Genomic DNA, 22,031 nt, shown 5'->3' on the forward strand with positions numbered 1-22,031 from the left:
GTCGCGACTTGCGATAAAATGCATACTGTGGTCGCCTATATTTGTCGAGCTGGGCTTTTAGTATTCGTTTTCCCCCATATTACGAGAATAAATGAAAACACGTAACTATTACTGTTTTGTTGTTTTTATCTGACTAAAATAATAATATTTTGATATTAATACGCTTTTTTTCTATAAATACACTAATGTTTTCTCAAGAGTGTGCACGGTAGCTGCATGAGTCATGTGAATGAGGATCACGTTTCAGCAGTGAGAATGTTAAAGGTGGAACTATTTTGATTGCTATCTGAGAGCTTGAACATAATAATTGCTTCTAATTAACGTGCATCGGCATCGTAATATATGGCACGTAATTTTATTAACAAAACCGCAAATTAATCGCGCCATTACATAATTATATATAAAACGGAGGTTATTTTTGAAATTCATGCTTCGGTGAATACAAAGACGTGAGACTAGTCGCTGGTCACGTTTTGACAAAATAAACGTTACGAAGTGTATCATGCAAGAAGATGATATAATTACTTTTTGTGAATTTTTCAATCTACAAAAGTGAACGACCTGCCCAGGAAAACCTTCCGAAATGAGGTGAATTTAATCTTCAAATTTTTTATCAAAATTTGACACAATATGCTAGCTGGTGGCCGGTTTCATTACGTTACGCTCACGTTCAACGCACAATGTCTATAACGGTCCGAGTTTCATCGGAGACTTCGTGTTCAAACGGTACTACCTATTCCAATTTTATTGTAAAAATGTCAGGCATGCCCAAGTAAAAAATTGCATATTGTAGACGTCGGTCTATTAATTTTTCATGTGCTATTTAGGTACAGCTTGAAAGTAAATTGATTCTATGATTTTATTGATAACTTGTCATTTGCATTTTTGTCCGTATCATTAATGACGAATAAAAATTACTTCCTCCTGTAATCACTTAACCTTAGAATTTAAAGAAATGTAGTCTGTCTTTTTTGAAGACGGAGTAAAATGACAGTTCATTGTACAAAAGTGTTGCCCGCTTCCGAGTAGCTAGTGATTGCGATCGATATAATAATATCAACTGAATACTGGCTACGCTTATGGAATAAATAGACGAACTTGTTTCATTTGAATCATCCTCAACCTATTATTCATCCAATTAGTGAGCTAAAATTAATTTGAGTTGTTCATTTTTATAAGTTCATATATACATACATATACTGTATTTAGAACTATGTTATGACAAATACAAAGAGGACACATATTTTAAATTTTAATTCAATATAGATAATCAAATCCAGCTATTCTTCTTAAAATGTATATGAATAAAAATTCATCTAAACACAAGTAGGCAAACTGTCAAAATAAGAATAAAAGAAGGCAATAACGCAATTAGTAATCGTTAGAATATTTTCTCATTTCACAATTTATAATTTTTGGCAAAATTTTATCTTCTTTCACAATCTATAGATAAAACTTTCGACAACAACTACGTAACTACATAAAATATTATGAAAACTAGCAACCATTCAAATGTCATTTTTACTCCGCGTTCCGTCTTCAAAAAAGACAGACTATAGATTTTCTTTCGGAATATCATAATATCACTTAATATTTATTACCCGTCATGCAAAGAAAGTGATTATCTTATATTGAATATCCACCAGGCAGTTACACAAATATTTTATTCAGTTATAATAGTCTGTCCATTTCTATGTTCACAGTTGATTGATTTCGTACGAGATGCAGTAATTATTTCTGTTATTTACAGTGCTGTCTGGTTTTGGCAGCAATTGCGCTTATCTGAATGATACCGCCTAGGGAAACCTAGTTCATTTCATAGCATTCGTATCGCTCAAGGCCTGATTTACTTACATGCTAGTCGGTCCTTTATTTAAATTAAATCATTTTGCACTCGAATAAGTGTTTACAAATACAACAAATTGTTCATCTCCAAGTCTCACTCGGTGTTCAACGGTAACCTATCACAAAGTCGATTTTCTTTTTTCCGAAATAACGTTTATTCAAATTTTCATTACACCGAAAATTGAATTATAACGGAACCGTTGTACTTTTAGGATATGTTGGATGTTTATCTCAAAGACACGATTAGGTTCGGTTAGGTTAGATTACGTTAGGTTTAAAAGAAAAAAAAACATTTTCCTCTCAAAATTACTTTCGAGGTTGTGCAAATTCAAGCAAACGTTATTTCTGGGAAATGTAATTACAGGTAACCGTGTTCAACGCATCCTGTGTCAGTGCTGAGACTATAAATCAGTGGCGAGGCATGAATAGTCGTTAATAAAGCTGGCCCAAAACAAAATAAACACTTACCTTAACAAAAAATTTCATTGCCGTTAAAAAAGCGCCTTGCGACACTTAAACATAACACTTATTAGCACACGAGATACTTTATGTCACTGATTAAGTTATTCTGTACTTAAATTGAATACCTAGTAGTAAATGTAACAAATTACTTTAAAAACAAACTTTGTATCGCGACTGTGATGAAAGATTAAAATAAAACATTCAAACATTACGTTTTCGTAACACTATTTTATCGTTTAACATTTACAAAATACTAATTAACCGTTCGTTTGAATATGTTATTACAATAATTTTGTTACATTATTTTAAGAAAGTTTAACACCTTGCAATGATTCGAACATTGTATTGAAACAAATCAGTTTTTAAAAACAATCCCTATCTGTGTTGAAATAATGTTTAAATTTACTAGAACGCTATTTGACATAACCCGATGGTTTTCGAGTTTTTGGCCACCATTAAATAAATAAATAACGCACACACTCAGCATAGCCCCGCACTAGGGAAACCCTGTATCGCGGGTGCCATGGACACAGGCATAGACCACAAATTACACCCAAAAGCACGAGAGAAATAAATGTAGGCCATACAAATATTTCTCCCTGCCCGGGAATCGAACCAAGAACCTCTGCATGGTAGTAGTATGGTAACCGTTCGGCCACGGAGATAGTTCTTAATCTACTTTGTACTACTTAATATAGTACTTAATTATTACTTCTTAATCTACTATGATTTTACAGCGGATTATTGGGAATGTGTGTGTGTGTGTGTGTGTATTTTGATATGAGCGCGTAGGTTTCATGAATGAAATAGAAGCAGGGATCCGACCAGCTTGCTTTGTTGTTTGCGCCTTGTGATTGGCCGAGAGCCGTCATACTCCGTATTATCACAGAGTACTTAATAGGTATTATCAAGGACAGGTGGCTACACGTTTCTTATTGAATATTTTGAATATATAAGTTTTTTAAGTGGTGTGGGATGCGCGCTCTCTATTACAGACTTTTGATAGTACGTAGAAAATTTTAGGCAAGCCGGTGGGAATCGAGTGACATGGACGCCTCGCCACTGCTATATACATACAACCCTTAACAAAACAACAAACATTGTTTCACGAAACGTGCACAGATTTATAGGCGGTTGCAATTGTTTGAACATTTTGAAGTTATAATTCAGTTACAAATGGTCTCGTGCTTGGCGTCTAGCAGTTTTCTTGAATAAATATTACACCGAAGCGTGAGTCCCGTGTTTTCACGAAGTCAAAATCTTAGAGCTACAAGCATTATTTGTCATGGTCTGGAGTGTAAAGTTCCAGCAAGAAAGTATTAATAAATAAGGCAAGTCGTCGGCGTCAATAGCATGAAATAACAGGAGTACCGATAGTGCGGCTTGCTAGCTATGCACTTTACCCCGGGCCGTCTGACCTACACACGACGTAGCAGTAAAGGCAGTCTCTTTATGTGACATTCGATAGTATCCTTTGTAGTGAATCACTCTTGTTAACGTTTCAATATTTCCTCGCAGCGCATTTGCGACGTTGCTATCAAGACTCGTGATATTTAGTATTACCCTTTTCGATGTGCTTAACATAACAACGTTCTGCTATTAACTCTTACGATGTTATAAACTGTAGCTTGACTAGTAGGTCAGTGCGCAAAGAACTTTGATCCTTAATCTCATTTACGAACATTAAGACGATAACTGACGATTTAGGCAGCCATGTAAGCTCATCAGAATAATATGTTGACCTAAAGGTCAAACGCCAGAAGCATTGGCCACGATAAGTCGGTCGCCACCTCGTACCATGAAACGACCGCGATAGCAAACGTGCCATAAAGTAGTGCCAGTGGAAACGAATAGACACGACTCAATCGATATACTCACCGACGACGCACAAATATTTTATATGCATTTTTAAAATTACACGCTGTCGGTTAAAGTTGTTGAAAATGGATTGTTTATATGTTACACGGTGTTGTCTGTGTAAGCGATTGATTCCCAACGTTTCATTCTTTAAACATTCCTGCCGGTCGAAAAACTTGTCGAACGTAAATGGCCATATCTAGCAGACGTATTCTCAATTTCTCAGTTTCCATATAGGATGGCAATGGCACTGAATGTGCGGGCACGTTCAGCTCGCCCCGAGCACCGATCAGATGGGGTCAGCGCATTCAATGAGCCGGATGCCTCCAACCTGCTATTTACGTTTCACCATACCGATACTGGTTGGCACACTATAGAAACCATCTTCGTTTACTTAGAAGTGTTGCACCGATAACCCCCAATATGTAAATACAAGCTCTATATTTCTCGTTATGAGGAGATCGTGCATTCACGAATTTAGATCTTGCCGAGTCGGACGGGTTTGCGGTTCTGTTGCCGATGTTGTAGTTGATGAAACTTGTTTTATAACAGTAAGTTACAACTTAATTACTTTTCTAATATACGTTGCTTCTCTTTATATCTTCGTTAGTCTAATGCATATTCATAAAGCGGTAACAACGCTGTTTATTGTCTTTAATGTTTATCTATCAATGATTAAAGTATAATGTATAACCTATCAACTCATATGAACACGCTTACGATTATATGGAGCTCGTTTTTCGATTTGTCAACTAACACTAGAAATTTTTGTAGTTGAATTCAGTGGTCAAAAAGGGTCTCAATATATGTACTGAGAATTTTTTTGAAGCTAGAAATCAATGTATTACATTGATTTGTTGTTGAGTGATTACATTTAGTATTGTCGTAACTTCGTAACTTTTGTTTTCTGAATTCCTGTCCTATTTTTAAACGAAATTCGATTTTTCCCGTTTGACCTACATATTTTTACCTTTTTTAAATAGTAGTGATTAATGCCTTTTTTAGTTTGATACATTTATCAATTCTCTTTTGAATAACTGGTTCCAAAGTATAAGGCACGCGCAGAATAATAATAATCGCTAATAGTAGTTTAGTTTCAGTCGAGTCACATTTTATTGAACTCCAACAAGTATATAGAATCTTGATTAGTATCTTAGCGGCAATAAAAGCATAATTTCCCGTTAAAGCCAATTACGGCAGCTACTTAGCTACGTCTTGGATGCCGCCGCATTCGAGAAATGAATTGACGCTACCCATCACAACACAATAGAGAAGCCGAACGGCTTAATCTCCTTGTCTGTAAACTATTAGGCGTGTCTAAGTTCAGTCATTAGCATTGGGAAGAGATGTAGTCAGCAGCTCAGATTTACATTGAATGAAATTGTAATTTGTTGTGTCGCCCCTAAGTTTTCTAATGAAGCACGGCGGTGTTTTCCTTAAGTGTTGACATGAGGGGACAGTGGCGTTCCGCCCTTACAAGGTAGCTGTCGTCAGTCCGGCGTCAGTGTCGCTCATTGTCCAATGCCTATATTTGAAATGAAAGGCGCTTAAGAATTCAGCAATGGCTTAAATAACTCACCGGCTAACTGAATGCAGCGCTGACTCTACAGCTAATGCAGAAATATATTACTGAAAGGGCACCTTAACAAGTCACATTACTTGCGCACATTATGAACAAGAAACGATGCAAAACTTGATGTGAGTTCATTTGTACCATTATGTCATGTAAGACATAAAACATTCGAACTAATGACTACGAGCTCTAGTTCTTTAATTAATTCACCGTGAATAAGTCAGTCGATCAAACTATTTGCGAAAATAAGACACGGTTTAATGAATGGAATATGTGTACTATTTTTATAAAAATCTTTAAACATATTATTGCCTGTAGACGTATGTATAAACACCTAAATTTTCAAAAGCGTCATTACGAAAAATGCTACTTGTTTGAATAATGTTAGTGTTTCCGAGAGTCTCAGTGCATCGCATGACGGCCGCCTTATGTAGATAATTGCCTTCTTACTTACAAGCTACTTGCTGGCAGTTGAGTAATCCTTATTATTGTAATAAGGTCTTAGAAAACTCATGATAAATAAAACAAAACTTGACAGGAATTGCTGGCAACTATGTTGACTGTAGTAATTGTCTACGCGAGTTGTGAGTTGCGGCTAATCGCTGCAGCTTTTCTCGTCCTCGTCCGCGGGGTTAGTGGGTTGGTGCGGGTCTGTGCCTGCGCGATTTACATTAACGAGAGTTTCGCGATTTCTCCGTTCTCAATCGGTACATCACAGCCCACTACCGCCTACGTGACTCGCCATTTCGTAATTAATTCTAAATTGTACAAATTAAGATACGAGAAACTAACAAGCGCAACTCTCTACTAAGTATCAGTCGCAAGTGGAAAGCTTTTTCTGCGGTTTTCATTTTCACATACGTGCTGACTTGCTTACATACTATCATCAGCCCGGACATATGTAAATAATTTGCTACTAGATTGTATGATCAAAGTGTTTTTTCATGCAATTAATAAATTGAAAAACGATGCGGAGTAGACGGGCGAGCTAGCGAGCGGGCTGTTCGCTTGATGAATAACCTGAATTTAGCCGAAGGGTATAAAAAGCAAGCACTTTGTACTCTACTGCAATGGCAACACTGTCTGCGCGAGCCCTCGCTTGAACGATTTGAAAAATTGTACCACTTTCCATGATATAGCTCAGGGCAACACATTCCAGTGGGCAGGTGGAAATTGCATCGCTTCATTATTTTGTTTCATTTGTTTTTACTTGTGGTTAAAACGATTGTGAAACTATTTAAATAAATTGTAAGACAATGACGGCCATATTTCAATGAGGTTACTTTAACGTGTCCAGACGTAATACACTTACCGACTTATAGTAACGCATGAATAACGCCAAGACTGTGACTATAAATAGTCAGTAAAAAGGAACAGTGAGAAGTTATTCTGCAGTAAAAGTTCATCGCGCCTAAACAATAGCACGGACGTGCAATCCAAAGACTGTATATCAAAGTTCGTTCGAATCAGAAGCGTATAATACGTGTAATTTTAGCACATTGTACTCGTCCATGCTATTCCAACTGATTTTTTTTTAAATCAAAAATCAGTCGGTCGTGTACGGAATGGCTTTACTAATGACCGGCCGAATGCAAAACGTGCGATTTCAATTTACTGATGTATAATCCCGGAGAGTTTTCTCCGCGATTAATCATCCTAGCTCAGTGAGGGACTGCAGTCTTAAGTCCTATAATTTTGTAGCATTGTTCACGGCAGCATGGGCTCGGAGCGGCAATCGGAAGTAGGTTTTCGGTGCAGTGTATCCGCATCTTCCGCGGCTTTCTTTGCATGCTACGCACCTAGCTACTTGACCATTAACGCTTGTGTTTGCCAAATTTATTCCTGAGGTCGTATTGATTTGAAGGGCATAGCTTCTACTAATGACTATATTTGTGAATTACGCTGCGGTCACGAGTTCTATTATCGAGTGCGACACTGCAAATGTTTCTATTCCTGCTCACGCCAGTAGCTACATCGTCTTTTGTGGCGGTCCATACAATTACACTCATCGTGCCCCCGCCTTTGATTACTTTCGTGGTATTCTTAACTTTTTTTGATGTCATTTATTTTTATAACATAATAATACATCATTCACATTTGCCCCACGGTTTTACGTATGACCACATCGCCTGTAATGTGGCCATTTCGTGCAAAATGATTACTTAAAACTGTGTAATTACGATTATTATATGCCATCGTGTTTATATTGTTGTAAGCTCCGTGGATGACGTGTATCTCCTCAAATTTCAAGTTTTTGTCAAACGTTCAAGTCCCGTACTTCCTATTAATTACTGACCAATATTTTACGATGATGTTGCATTTCCGACGAGCAGTACCGCTGGGAGGCCCACACTAAACACACTTTGACACAAACTGGTAATTTAACTGTATTTTCGGAAATAGCTTTGATTTAATTTAAAAGTTCAATAGCATTTTTCCTCGCGTTTCTTAATAGTGGATGGCTATACTTAATATACTTTCTGCTATCTAATATAATCTATTGTTGTCTAATATAATCTATGTTGAGTGTGTGCGTTATTTATTATTATTATTATTATTTATTATTGATCAAATATTAGTTTACTTACCCATAAACACGATTCTTATCCATTAGAAATAATGCAGCAACTCGGTGCAAAAAAGAATAATACATGTAGGTACGCCAATTATATTCAACAGCTGAAGTGTAAAGATAAATAAACCTAATAGCCGTTACTTGTTTCTCACTAACACGTACAAATCTTCTACAAGTGGTTTTCGTTCAAATAAATTTACTTAGAGCATTTGTACTTGTGTACCATTTATCTCGCTTAAGGCTGGCCGATTCATCTGTTTGATAGCATCCATTTGTGCCATTAACTTATTTTAAACTCCTCGCCATTGGTGGAGGGCCGTAAATTTCGCCTAATACTCGCTTGTATCCTGTCACATCCATGTACGGTGAGCCCCGTGTTATACTGCCGCCTGCTTTACACCGCACGATTTTCTGATGTCATCTTGAATCGTGTAATAAAACCGATCTATAACAAACACATTTCAAATATTTCCTGTTTCTTGCACTGTCAAAAAGTAAACGATTAAATACTGATCATGACGCCAAAGAAATGTTTAAGACTAATATTTTATTTACTTCAACTTGATTGACGCCATCCGTCACAACACAACACCTGAGGGTGCACTTGTGCACAGCGAGAGCGCCAATAAACAGGTTGAAGCCACTTTTCACTATAAATGAAATAAAGTAATAAATGTTTATAATAGAAGAGACTCTCGCACGCCGCAGGGCTTCGGGCCTTCGCCGCGGCCGGCGAGCACGCTGTGCTCATCCGTTTGTTTTATTTCCCCTCGCTATCGGTAAATATGTAAATAAAGTTTAAATACCTGTAATGGAGCTGGAGAAATGCTCGTCGACAATATTTATGCATAGTTATTAAATCGCATGTCAGTCTTCAATTGAATGTCACGCCAATTTAATTGTGTGCAGCGGAAGGGCGGGCGAGGCATGCCAATCGCGGCCTGTTTGCAGAACCCGTATCCGCTGTATACCATTGCCGGGCTTCTATACTTTAAACGGCTCCGTAAAGCGTCACACGCGTGAGTCTATCGGGCATTTATTACTTGTAATGGTTTTATATGGTCTACCTCGTAAAATCACTAAGATCGCCTGTTGTTAGCTTGTAGCTGAAAAGATAGATTTATGACTACACCGTCTATATTCTGTTATAAAATAAATTAATGTGTAGTGTTACCTCGAAGGATGGATACAGTTATGGTTTATGTGTAACTCGTTTTGAGATTCAGTATAATCTATGGCTATTGCAACCTCGAAAAGATATCCTACAAATAGAGCACGTGCTATAAATATTGATAACATCGCTAGGAATTCCTCAATCTTGAGATGTTTTTCATGAGATATTTGTCGAATTCTTATTACGCAAATGACACGGTCCGTTCGGCGGGCGTCATTGCGGCTTCGGTCGTGCGGTAACGGAATCGTCAATCATCTGTAATTTGATTTCTATGCTCAATTATTGCGTTCGCGGAGGTCGAGGCGGCAGCACACTCCACTTCCCCGTACCCATATTCACTGTTCCGTTGGTGCACATCGTTTTGAGTGCAAATACGTCTGTACACAATCATTCGTGAATTAAAACATAAGTCTTAGAGCGTAATAGCTACCCCCAAAGACTCGTAGTATTTGAATGTCGCTATGAGGATTTCAAAAAGTAATAAATAACAACAATCGGCCGCGAAAGAAAGAGACTGATGTAATTCGTCAGAGACATGTGTTTAATATTGACCGCTATGCCACCATAGTCCATCATCACGAGTTTTATTGATGAGCGCCACACGATCGTTTCACATCGTGCCGCAAGTTACTTGAAAAGAACTTAAAATTTAGTTCAGATTAAAGTCGGTGACTTCACAAAACACATTTCACAACGTTATTATTATAACATTGTTACAAAAATCGAAATGAAATTACTTGTTCAGGGAACTAATTTATTTCAAACTTTTTTATATGTTATGATCGGACATAAACTTTATAGTGAAGAAACGCGTGTTTCTGTCGTTTTTGTATTTGGATAAAATTACGATAGTAACTTGTTAGCTCAATGCTTAGTGACGTAGTTCGACATTACCTTTCTTGACGAACAAATGTAAAATTGAAAGCCAGTGACATATTTTTATGCGTCTTTACTAAATTATTGATTTTCGTAGTTTGTGCCACTTTTTGAAATGGCAAATAGGAAAAAGCGATGATCGTCGGGCATAGTGGAATGGCGTGTCGAATGGTGTGCAGGATAGGAGCTACATGATAATAACAAGTGGCGCATGGTAAGAGTGACGCACGCGCGCTGGTCACGACCGCTAGCCTCGGGTGACGGTGCTGCCACACTTGGTGGCGACCTTTTAGACAAAGATCTTTATGCTTGCTCGTCAAACTGGGTAATAACACTCGTTTATTCCCCATCCATCATACAATGCGTGACAGACGCCGACGGGTGCACTGCTTATACTGCAACGCGAACACGTGTGCTACTCAACTACATGGAGGACGGTGCTTACCGACGCTCTCAATGGCCTTGTTAAGTGACAATCATTCTTATCGCACTTTCTCCAAAGGAAATCGAAACAGATATCTAGGGAGATAGCGAGAAGATGAAAGTTTATAAGCTGTCATTTTACTGGAACTGCGCTCTGCTTCCTTCGCCGTCGGCGTTGTATACTTTTGAGCTACTGACTACACACTTTACTTGCTAGCAATGCTCTGGGTTAAGGCTCCAGTACTTAATTACTGGAACTTCACCGTGCATTCGTCTTTCAGATCATAGTTTCTCACTTGCGCGTATCTGAAGGTTACACTATAGTAATACCGACGGCTGAGATTGTTTATAGACATTTGTGCCTTATATTACCCAGTCATATCTCACCCATTAGGGGTGACGAAGATAATAGTGCGAGCGGTTGCTCGTGCAGCGGACAGTTAGTCCAGCAAAGTGGTGCAGTGTAACGGTTGGCGCCGCGGCGTGTTGCGCACGAGTTACTCCAGCCCGCTGCGCCCCATCACTTCCACCTCACTTAACTAATTCGTCAACACGCAGAAAATTCCAATTCGTCGTTTATCAACTTTTTTTATTATCGAGGCGTCAACAATAGAACCAAGCACTGTGTCTGCAACTTTTCTACTATTTTATAAAATACGGTTATCTCTCCGGCGCGACCTAAATTTTTCAATGATTCACCAAAACGAAGAAACTGCTAGCACCTCAGTAATTGAAGCTTGGTGATTTCCGGAATTGAAATGATATTTCGTATTGATTTACTATACTGTAGATTATATAATGTAATTGCGTAAATGTTTTTAGGTACATAAAATTAAACAAAGTATTGTAATAAACAGTGCATATAAACAGTATACGGCTATACTGTTTGTTAAGCCTACGATATTGAACCGCATTTGTACTAATGCACTAACGGCAGAGTGATCGAATCTGCCTATCTGGAAACGGGAGCTTGACGGCTCGTATTCATAAATAGGCTCTTGTATCGTAGCGGTGATACATACAGCGATACTATATGAAATATGGATAAATGAACGCAACAAATTTATGAACCATGATAAAACACAAGTACAGACATAAGATGAAAGGTCTACTATCGGATGATGATTAAGAAGTACATTCGTAACAATAGACAGCGAATAGAGGAAGAATCGTAAATGTGAGAAAAGCCAAGCGCACTGTTGTCTCCTCGCCTTGCATGTTAGATTGTCGACCGCAAGGAATCCACAGCTCGCCATAATGACAGCTCACTTGTACGTGATAGATTCGATTTACAGGTTTGCTTCAATCTTCCGCAGCCGCGACTCTACTACCAATGGTAAATTGCCTTGTGGCTTTAAAGATGCTGTAGGAATCGAATCCGTGATATTGGTAACGCACTGGGAAATGGCACAAATTGTTAGAACAAATCTATTATATAATAATTCTATGGAGGGCGCGGTGTAATGCTGGTTAACACCTCGTCGATGCGCGTTAACAAGATCGAATCGCGTTCGACGCGTGCCTAACAATTGCACAATGGACTTCTCCAACAACTCGCGCGACTATTGTGTTCGCTCACCTCAAACAATTTGTCAACGCTAATTGTTTATCTCTTTACTCTGTTCGCTTACTTCACTATTTGTCTTCTTCCAGTTGCTTAGTTTCAACTCAAATACAAAGCCAAAACATTGTTTCGAATTCAATATTATTTGATCAGTCTAAGTTCAATGGTTAGTCAAACGTTGTGTAACTTTGTACACATTTCGTGTTTGGTTGAAGTGCATTTATCATGTGTATTCCACTGTCATATTCAATCTTATCGGTACGCGGGTAACCGTTAGGTTGCGATTGGAATTAGGAAATCATCAAACGTCCGAACGTTTCTAAGGGTATTTATGTAGATGCAATCTATTGGTTCCCTACGCTCGGCGCATTGCAATGACGAAATTACGTAAGTCATGTCGGTTGTTACTAATTGGTAGTAGTAGCCACCTGTATACGGTGCGCAAGAGACCGGTATAAATCTAACGGATCGCTGATAAACTCGTTATAGAACAAATTCATAGCCGCGGTAATAATACTTAAAGACACGTAATCAACGAAACGGCCCATGAGCTTCACGCACCGCACCATTACTGTAATCAAAATTATTGACCCATCCTGTTACTGCGTTGATTACGGACTTTTTATTCTACTCCTGTGATTTTCGAAGCATTTTATCAGTACCTATTTCTAAAAATAGTCTTATTGGCATCGCAAGTCATTTTATCGTTAGTATTTCCTAAAGATCCAATCTCTTTCATTAAAAGGTATTTGTTTTGTTAGATGAACGCGGCACGCGACTAACTCGCGTATAAATATACTTGTATTAGTGTACCTTAGGTAATTTATTACTCACAATGCGTATTAAAATCTGTTAAGGAGCAGTAAAATAACAAATGCATGCCTTTTTGTGTACCTACTCGAGCTGCATGAGCATGAGGCTCGTGGCCACAGTGGCATGTTTATTGCTCTGCCTGCGCACTTTATGCTTCCCCCACACTATATATCGATCCAGTCTCTCGCCATTCTTTCCTTTTATTAAATTTGAACTTTATATCCCTTCGATACTGCTTTGCATAGTGAATTTATAAGCAGCACCACGTTACTTATTTGCTCACACCTGCTCCTGTGAACTACCTTGTATGCAAGATGTGAAACTGATAAAAATAACTTGGCGCGGTTTAAATGTCCAGGTACTCGTAAAAACGAAACAATGTACAAAAGGCGTACGGTGTATTTTTGCTAATACGGTAGATCACGCGATAAACACAGGAGCATAAATTGCATAGCAAGGGCGTTGTAGTATTAAATTATATATGTTTTGAGCGTTTGTTAAGTGCAATGCAGCAGAGCTTTTGTATTGTATTAGAGAAAAGTTTGGCACGTTTCGTAGGCGGGCCAGTGCGGCGTTTGTTCCAAGGCGCGTTTCAGAAAGGGCGGGCGGTTTGCGGCCGCCGGCGAACACGACGCCGCCGCCTCCGCCTCCCTCGCACGCGGCCATTGTTGTTCCTTGTTCCCTGTTCCCTGTTCCTTGTTCCTTGCGCTTGCGGCCCTATCGCACCCGCACACGATATCCTATGCACCACCAATTAAAACTTACTTTACGATTCCGCTCTAACTCTCTTCTAATGGAAGAATTTTATACACACATAAATCCAATTCGTATACGGCTCGAGATCGTGCTCCATGTTGTTACTTATGGGCTACATTGTTCGGACTCGGATAGTAATATTCATTCGATTCTGTTTTGCCTATTCGTTGAGGGAATCACGATACGATACCACACATTGTTTTCTACGTGCTTCTAAATTTGGCGAACGGTAATAGGCGGTATGTAGCCGAGCTTCGATTACAAGAGTGATAAATGCAGACGTATGTCTCGAGACGAGAGCTATAAACAACAATCACAATGCGATTGTCTCTCCGGTGGTGCCCGTTAGAGTCGGGCGCCGTCAACGGTCACTAGTTTTGCACGCACCATGCAAATGTATACGAGGTTGGTGAGCCATCTACGTCACATTAAGCTAATATGTAATTGATTGGCTTCCCGATGCACGGGAGCAGCGACACTCCTGTCCCACTGATGGTGTGTGCAAAAACTCTAATGCCATAACGGTGTGGGGAGTCTTCCGGCATTCACGTTCTGTAGCGGTACGTTATCAACTTTACTTTTGATAAATTGGACAGTCGCTTTCAATTGAGGCGATAGCACTCATGCATTTCGCCCTAGATACGTCACACTCTGCACTGCTTTAAGCTACATACTTCTCAATAACATGCTCTTAATCAATCGCATACTTGCCCCCCATTAGCGTCAAAATATATCCAAATATGTACCTACTCTGTCGAATATACTGAATAGTCGAAGTAGGCCATATTCAAAGCGCTCACCTGCATATTGAACCGTTAACGCATCTCTTGTCTATCGATGTGAAACATGGTTAACTAAAAGCCTATCAATTATATGCATATCTGTATATGTTACGGTCTGTCAATCATTATGCTCGGATGTTTAATTACAATGTAATCGTGGTCACGCCTCCACCTGTAAAGTCGGGTGTTTGTGCCACCCAGAAACAATTACATGTCCAAATCGCAGGAAACTTTTTGTTTTCGAACCGAATGATTAATGTTGGTAATAAATAGTAATCAGCCTGGAGTGCGGCCAGACATATCCGTTCATCTGATTAGACAAGCGTTAACGGTACGTCGGTGCGATAGTAGTCTTTTACTTAGTTTTGCTTGCGTCCATTATTTTTGTTGGTCTGGTTATTTAAACGGCGGAAGAGGTTCCGTTGTTCGTTGGGAGGTTTCCATTGAGGACGTCCATTGTTACCTAGTTGCACCAATCTTAATCTGACATTATCTTAAATACCTGTTTGCATAAATGCTTATTTTAATTGAATTTTTTATGTCTCACTCGAATTTATGGTAATGGTTTTTCAATTATGTAATAGTTGATTTGTGATTAAATATTAAAAACAAGAAAGGCAGGTAGTGAGTGTGTTACTAGAACAGTAAGTGGGACACACACTGGAGGACTTGCACCACCGGTTGACACCATACCGTACAAGTAGCGGGAATCTGGGTTACGTGTACTCATACATAAATTAATTCAATGAATCAAGCTTCTTGGTGGTAAACTACACTAGAATACCTATTATCGACGTACCTAGTTTATCATATATTTAAATTAATAGTAATCTATAATATAATTGTTATTACAAAGATCGAACACATGGAATAATTCCTTCGACCTGACAGGACTTGAACCTGCGACCACGATGTACCGTAGCGTCGCTCTGCCAACTGAGCTAAAGGTCGAGTCAGCAGGTCGACGAAATTCTTCTGTTCTTATAAATTTTTGTAATAGGTTTTTGACTTTCAACACTGTAATTAGTAATCTATTTAAGTAGTAATTACTATTTACTCAATTGATACAATAAGGGTTTGAAGCATTAAAAAGGCGCTCTACATAGGAGACTCCAAGCAAATGAAATATTTCAGAAAAATTCAATTTATTAATGTCATTGTATTAATTACATTTCTGACATCTTGGTGGAAGATCTTTATTTTCGACTACGAAGTAAATAATAATAATAATTTATTTAGCAAGGCTTAATTACAGAATAGATAACTAAAATTAAAGAAGGTGCAAAATATTAGGCTGTACAATTAATTCTAAGGTAAATGACCACTGACTTCCCATACTAGAAAAAAATCTGTGTTATGGGTGAAATAGTTTTCCTTGTAGATAATAATCCAAATTGCGATAAAATTCTATACGGTACGATTCAAGTTATGAAAGGTTCGAGGGCCCGAGAGGCTTCAAACTACAATTCCTGTAAAGTGGTGATAGCTTTTTCGGCAGTGTCCGTTCTGACGTTATCATTTCGAAGTAGTGGTGAAGATCGGTTGACCAGCCGTACTTGTTTCTCTGCGACACTTGCCATTATCATCCGTATTTCTTCACAGTGGCGATGAGATGTGCTATATGATCTAAGGAAACTATGGTGGATTCTCCTCGGCGAGGTCATCAAACTATTACAATTTTCTGTTAGTAAGCTTATTTTTTGGATACTTTGGGCTTGTCCCCAGAGTTCATTGTGTTAACAGTTTTTTAGATTAATTTATTCATCCATTCTTCATAATGTATCAACACGCATTGTCCGCTGAAGCTCAAACAATTCGTGTGATACCAATTTTTCTACTATTTTTATTTTAGCGATTAAGCGCAAGCGGATCAGTAGTGTGAGTATAGTTTCATCAAACCGTACATATAATTAGGAAATTAAACTATTTTTGATTTGGATCTGAATCGCTTATATTATTTGTTTTTTTTTTTTAAACAAACCAACGTTCCGGGCCATTTACAGCACCCATGGACACGGCTCAGATTTAGATCCTCAAAATAGTTTCATTTCGTAATACGTAACAATAGCGAAAACCGGACTCTATACATACCTATAACTCTTTCGCATATTTCAATGGATCGACTTTCACTATTAATTATTTGAAGTTCTAGTCGTCCTCGCGGCTCATTTGCCTAGTTAAAATCATTATCCAAAAACGCACTGTTAGACGTCTTTAAAGTATCGATATCGCATGCGCTACATGCCTACGTGACACGCCGGAAATATACTAATTTTATGTATGATTGATTTTAAACCAAATGCAAAATTTAAAAAAATAAAAATTTACAAATATGTAATAAAATATACACTGAAGACTTTATTTAATTTCAAAATGAACAAAATTTTGGAACCGCAATTTCATAATTTAAGCTTTTATATTTCATTACTTCTTGTCTATACTGTCCTAGTCGCCTGTGGCTTAAATTGAAATATAAATTTCATATACCGTACAACAAAGTAGTATTTCAATAGCCAGTTTGACTTTAAAGGCTTATCTGAAAAACAAATCCATTTGTCGCGTATGATTGTTATTGTGCAAAGATTGAACACGGGCCTATTCGTATAAATCTTATATTTATTGCGTTTGTAAATTCCAATCTGTATTATTTAGTATTCCAAATGTTGCATATACACTTCAGGTTCCTTAGACGAAGTTATTTCAAACAATATAACTACTCTACCCAGTTACGTTTTTATGCAGCTATAAGAGCGGCATAAAAATGATAAATGTTTGCAATTTGTAAGATAGGGATTTGTTAGTACATTATTGTGTTTTGTGTTACTTACAAAACTTTCAACATTAAAACAATAATGTAAAATTATTCCAGAAAAATTTAAAAAAAATGTAAAATACGCGAATATTGAATAATATTATATACTATAGTATATGCCTCTATTAATATCACGTCATCAGAGGCCTAGTAGCTACCGTTATCGGCGATTGATCGGACGTTTACGAGGCTCGTTTAAGCACATTATTGCGCTATTTTATCGTGATACACTAGTACCTCAGACAGACTTAACAGATTCTCTATAGACGTGATTTAATTCAAATGTCGTCAACTGAATACTTTAATATTGCCTTATCGATGTTAGTATACGCTTTTTACTATCATATATACGTTTACTCATTTTCATGAAACAAATATCCAGTTACCGGTGCGAGCAGATTTTTTTTTATACAAAATGACCGGACGAACAAGTCGTGTCGGTTGTAAGCAACACGGCTATCCATAATTGTTGCAGTGCCGCTCAGAGCTTTAAATCGCAAAGATCTGAGGGGCTCTACCACTGTGCCAGTCACCTTGAGACATAAGTTGACAAGTCCCATGTGCGTGTAATTTCACCAGAACCCTAACCCTATAAAACCGGATGCTCACATTACTGCTTGACGGCAGAAATAGATAAGGTGGCAGTACTTCCTTGGATGAACTCTTTCACAAGGAGCTCTACTGCTACTAATGTTTCTCAGTTCAGATAGAAGGTTTGTAAACAGTTTATTACAATTATCAATATCATGTATTGAAACCAGTTCGATTTGCATATTACATTTGAACTTGTAAATAAAATGAGTCCATAAGTTTTTATTATGTATTATAATACTCGGGCATATGCTAGAAAAATCGTGTCTGCGGCTAGTCGTCAAGTGCGAGAGGAGTTTTTATGACACGTAGGTATTGCGATGGTTTACCGGAACAAACTAGCATGTAATTTAAGTGGAGCGATGTATTGCGGCCGCGCGAAGAGACGCGAAACGATGTTGGCCCGCGAATCCCGTTGGGGCGGACGCCATTACCGCCCACCGCACCGCGCATGCGTAGAAAAACCGACCCCAGTATGAAGATGTCGAGCGGCGATAACACTGGCTGGATGGACACTTGACAACACCGCTTCCACTCCGTCCTAGACCTCAACGTGTTTATCTTCCTTCGAATCGGGAGCTTACCGCGAATATCCAATTATGTTCTCACAGATCCCAGCTACGATCATATTTATAGTCCCAGTGTTTGCATGCAAGGTGGCGACCGCGGCGCCGACGTAAGTTTTAACAGCTCCATAAAACTAGCCGGCGACGTGAACCTGTAAGTCACTGGTTTCATAAACCACAGGAATTGTACGCTATGCACATTTTTATGTTAGTTTAATGTACCGTTACAGACTAGTTTCATAAACTTAAGAATTCAGTGCGAAAATTAAAGGAATATTATAAACGACAGCTGTCGAAACACTTGGGTTTTCTCGCACCCGTACAGCAATTTACGTAAACCGCATGCCCACGTGTGGTCACCGCTAATCGTTCGTTATAATTGAGACGCACGCCATGCACTAGATTTCTTTGCTCCCTGCCGAGAGAGCGTTACTAGTTTCATAAAGCATTACTTTAAATATGATAAATGCTACATCGATCTAAATAACTCTCCTATCATCATTAATCTTATTAGTATAGTCCGAACCGAAGCGATCTATAATCCACTTCCTATTTTCGTCTCAACCTTACAAGGAATGTGCATCCTATGCTAATAGAACAACAATGCAGTAAATCCATCCTCGAGATTCTTTATCGAAATTGATACTAGCACAAGGATTGATTTTGCTACGTCATAGTTATGTCGATGCTGGATTGAACAGGACCGGTCCATAACTGCTTCGACATTCTTGACCGATGTCCCTATGATCGCCGGCTACGAACAATCTTATTACGTGAACCTGACTGGAGTGATCAGTAAATCTTTTCTAGTCGCCATTGTCTACTATTTCAATTAGTCTTGAAAGTTAGTAATTGTTAGCTTAATTACAAGACGCGCTAAAGCAACGGGTGGTCCGACCATCGTCATTGCAAGTTGTGCCTAATCGCTCTCGCATTAGTGTGTCGTTTGAGCTTTTCTCCAGTCTTTTTTACTTATCGACGACCCATGGAGAAACTCGCCATAAATGTTAAGACGTATCTCCTTAAGACCTTTGACTGTATGTCAATTACTCGCAACAATGCAATGGAGAGTTAGTAATGTTAAGGCATTAATTTATTATTATACCTTTTATAGGGATGCTTTATTCTGAACTTACGAGTAAATATACAGATTCAACAGAGATATGGCAAATTGACGCATTAGTCGAGTTATGTTAGGCAAAGAACGAGGCAGGAGCCATAAGCGCTCGATCGGGCTCGCTATCACACACTGTAATGAGAGGGTTAAAGGTAAACGCTATCGGACGACTTATCTATGCGGGTCGACTGCTATCCATTGTCAATTAAAGGCCCCTGGCGAAGATCGCAACCGCCTTTTGCTTGTTCTATAGTCGTACAACGATTGCTTCCCGATGCATACCCTGCGCCTCGGGGTGGATATTGCTCGGACATTTCCTGTATTGCTGCTTGTATGCTCGCTTTGAACTAATCTTTATTCTGAATGTTCTCGAAATTAACATAAAATCTATTTAGATTTGAATCGCTCCTTGATTAGTACAATACAATCAGAAAAACAAGCCACGAAGAGTGATACGTACGTTGTAAGCTCTCAGTACAAAATAACTGATGGAAACGATAAAGACCAAACTTTGCAGCTGACCAAATTTTGTATTTCTACCGTTTCCACTGAACTAATGTAACTGTTATAGAGGCTACAAATGAATTAGCTCCCGAGCGCTACACCGTTTAACGTCGATACGAAAACTATTCGATGTCCATAAATCAGTCTCCTGACAAGCGGTTGTTCAGGTAATCAAATTAGCGACTTAATGAATTATCTACACCATCGGTCTATTAATCAATGTTAACAAGAGACGAATAATTAATTTTACAAGTTGATCACAAATTGTAGCGGTTTTCCGAGTCGCTACGAAAATTAATCACGCTATTGTTTAGAGCAATCTCTAGATGCCATGTCGGATAGGTCAACAAATTTTGCTATAATAATCTTGTCGCACATTCTTGCATGTTGCTTATAAAGCTTCAACAGTTTCACTATAGATCAACACAACCACACGTTCAACGACGACAATGTATGTGTGAATTAATGAAAATGAGAACTGGAGTTTTATGACGTGATTAAAAAGCCGTTAAATTAATCCTGGTACATTTATAGCGCACGGTCTCATTTTAATTTTAACATGACACGATATATCTTTTACTTCTTTATCACTAAGATTGGCACCTGCTTGATAAAATGTAATTGAATAGGAACCTTGGAGTACTTATAATTTTTCACATTCTGTATCAGTGACAGATTATAAAAGTACCATTCATCTTTTTATCGCAACAGAGTGTTCGTAATAACAGGAACGGACACTTGTCTGGTACGCTTCGTACGTTGATTGAGGTTGGAATAAAATAATATACAAAAATGATTGATATGTGCTTGTTGTATTACGAGGCGACCTGTCATGCTGGCCGCATGTACCATTCGGCTGGGGAACGGTAAAAAGTAACAGGATTACGTTATGCACAAACCGGTTTGAAGAATTCGGAAATCAGGAACGCATCAAAAATTCTTTTTTTAGTACTCAAGTGCATTTCAAGTGAACTGACGTAATGCACTTCATTATTTGTTTGACAATCGGCACATTTCTACCGACCCAAATCGTGAGAGGTGTAAAGTTTATATAAATCTGCCATTTCTGTAGAAATTGTATGTAGTTTTATAGCCAATAAAATGTAGATTGAAGTTAATCATATCGTCGTTTGATCAATGACCGTGTTAATGATGGCCGTAATTAGTATAGGAGAGAATTACACTAGTCTCTAACGCTTCATGGTACTATGCTTCAATTTTAAGTAATCTTCATTAGTCTGAGACGTCTTAAACAACGGTAAATGTACGACCTATTTCATAATACTATGCTTCAATTTTGGTAATGGCCATTGCATTAATAATACACGCTCACTTACCCGACTATTTGCGACTTGCTACCCACGCATTACAGCAAAAAAAACTACCTAACTGTATACATCTTTCATCTTTTTCACTTGGTTGATTTTGGTGCTCTTATTTTTTTTATACATTACATATTACATAATTTATCATTATTACAATTCTATTGCTCAGTTTACGGTACACTATGCTCATATATGCTATTCAGAAACCTATTACAATTTAATTCTCGTCTATTGTACCTCTACATAAATTACGTTAGGGTCTTCATTTCTAATACGGTAACTTGATGTGTGTGTATAGCATCTAGACTAATTTTATAATGGATGCAATAATGGATCCTTGAACAATCTACGCGAGAAGCGAGCGTGTTATTTTCCTTACATTTGCTCTAAGTGCTTCCTCGATGGTTAATAAGACA

At 38.2% G+C, this 22,031-nt stretch overlaps 2 protein-coding genes across 4 annotated transcripts in view; one reads left to right on the forward strand and one right to left on the reverse strand.

Annotated features, from left to right (window-relative positions):
- Positions 1–22,031, forward strand: part of LOC113237907 (autophagy-related protein 16-1) — a 224,122-nt gene that overhangs the window by 47,247 nt on the left and 154,844 nt on the right. The window lies entirely within an intron of this gene.
- Positions 1–22,031, reverse strand: part of LOC113237906 — a 55,132-nt gene that overhangs the window by 10,357 nt on the left and 22,744 nt on the right. The window lies entirely within an intron of this gene.

The sequence above is a fragment of the Hyposmocoma kahamanoa genome, unplaced genomic scaffold (genome assembly GCF_003589595.1).
Source record: "Hyposmocoma kahamanoa isolate Upper Pololo Valley unplaced genomic scaffold, ASM358959v1 94, whole genome shotgun sequence".
NCBI classification, from domain to species: Eukaryota; Metazoa; Arthropoda; class Insecta; order Lepidoptera; family Cosmopterigidae; genus Hyposmocoma; species Hyposmocoma kahamanoa.